The sequence below is a fragment of the Chenopodium quinoa genome, unplaced genomic scaffold, assembly GCF_001683475.1.
Source record: "Chenopodium quinoa cultivar QQ74 unplaced genomic scaffold, ASM168347v1, whole genome shotgun sequence".
Taxonomy (NCBI): Eukaryota; Viridiplantae; Streptophyta; class Magnoliopsida; order Caryophyllales; family Amaranthaceae; genus Chenopodium; species Chenopodium quinoa.
Genome location: NW_018743412.1, coordinates 678,662 through 680,755, shown reverse-complemented (window position 1 = coordinate 680,755; position 2,094 = coordinate 678,662).

The following is a 2,094-nucleotide window of genomic DNA, read 5'->3' as shown; positions in this document are numbered from 1 at the left end:
TTGGGGGTTTTGTAAATTACTCTGATATTTTAATTAATGTATTGAATTGGGTAATTTGTAATTGAATTGAGTGTTGGTTTTAGGGTCAAACTCTAATAATTAAACATTAGTTAAGGTATTAGTATAATTAGTCAGCTCTAAATGCTAACAATCATTTCTGGGTATTCACCGGCATTCCTCAAAAATCCATAAAAATTGGTGAATAGGTGATTCGTAATAAAAGCAGTTGTTATAACAAGCCCATGAGGTCCAGAAGTATTTGGAGAGTCTGATAATGTTGGTATCTGAAATTTTACACCAGTTAAGGTGAGAGTCTGATAATGTTGGCATCTGAAATTTGAGACATCAATATCTCAGAAGATTTTGATCTGTTCAAAGGAAGCCACTAAGACAACAGACTCAAAAAAATTCCATCTACAGTCTGAGCCTCTAAGGTACTACATCCAAAATTTTTAGTAACTCATCTATTTATCATATGCAAATTTAATGTATGTAGACAAAATTGATTCCACAAAGAATCATATTCTAGAGAAAAGCTCCAATTAATTGTCAATGATAAGGAATAAGCCTAAATGGCTTGCAAATTAACCAAGTCCTGCTCGAGAATGTAATGAATCGAGCATAGCCCAGTCCTAAAGGCTTACACATGCTTCAAACATTGAATACAATTCTAATTTTTCACATAAATATCGACCCATTGTACAATTTTTTTGAGGATAAGTGCTAGGAGCAATTAAAAGTGGCTCGAGACTTGGGAGGAGTGTTACAAAATGCGTTGAGCAAAAACAAGCTACCCAACTCCTTAGAAGCCAATAGCTTTGAAGCAAGCATGAATTGTCGCTAGATAGATTCACCTCTGGTACATAATACAACATCAGAATTTAGCAACTTCTTGGTAATTGAAGACCGTACATAATTTATTCAAATCACAGCAATATATTCTGAAAAAGAGAGATATGCTAACAGTTTCACCTGCATAGGGTTCTAAAGAAGATATGATCTAGCACTAGCATCTGTTAAAGCTGTCCAAACTATAATTAGTTAACAGCTATTAGGATCTCCCTTTTTAGCACAAAAACTACCGTACAACAGGACCAAAAAATCAGCACAGAAGAAAACTTTACAAACTTGAAAACAATTTGATATGGGTTATTAGGATCTACCTGTTTAGCACAAACCTGATCCGGACCGGAACCGGAAACTTATCCGATGGAATTGATTGTGCTAGTGTGACTACGTATGTAATTGATCCTTTGTAATTCCATTATTAGAATTCTGCGTTTCTTTTGATATACATTCACAATTGTTTCCTTCTCTGTATAATAGGGTTTGATGTAACAGAGATTTCAGAGGATAGCCAAGAAGATCTTGAGGGATTGGATGCCTCGGCGTTACATATTTCAAATCTATTGTCAACAGAGCCTACTGATGGTAACAGTCTGAACTTTGCACAGCTAGAATGTATTTAGCAATAATATGATAAAACTTTATGACAACAATAAGTTTTTAACAGCTTAATTATTTTTATTTACTAGTGTATTCCAACCAGAATACAATACAAATGTTTGTGAGTTTCATTTTACACCTGCTGTTAAACTGATTGCTTTTTCAAATAGTTAAACTTGGTATTGGAGGATTTAGTATGGGTGCTGCTGTTGGTCTCTACTCAGCATCCTGATTCGCTGTGGGGAAATACGCGAATGGAAACTTCTATCCAATCAATTTGAGGGCAATAGTTAGACTTAGTGGTTGGCTTCCAGGTGCAAGGTATACTAAAGATTTCTTGATACTCTATCTACCCATATATAGACCATGCAACTAATGTTTTTTCATTGTTCTGATCAAAAACAAGTTTTTGTTTCTCAATTGATGCTCATTGTTCCAGGAGGGCCGCGTCCTTGCCAATTTTCCTCTGTCATGGAAAATGTAAGTCCTTCTGTACCTTTTCTCCTTCATACTTCAGTTCAGAGACAAGCAGTCTCGACATTTTAATTATATTAACAATATGTTAATAACTCGGTTATACACTTGAACCTTATCATTCTAAACTTCACATGACAAGTATGAGAATTCTTGTATGATGTTGCATTTTCT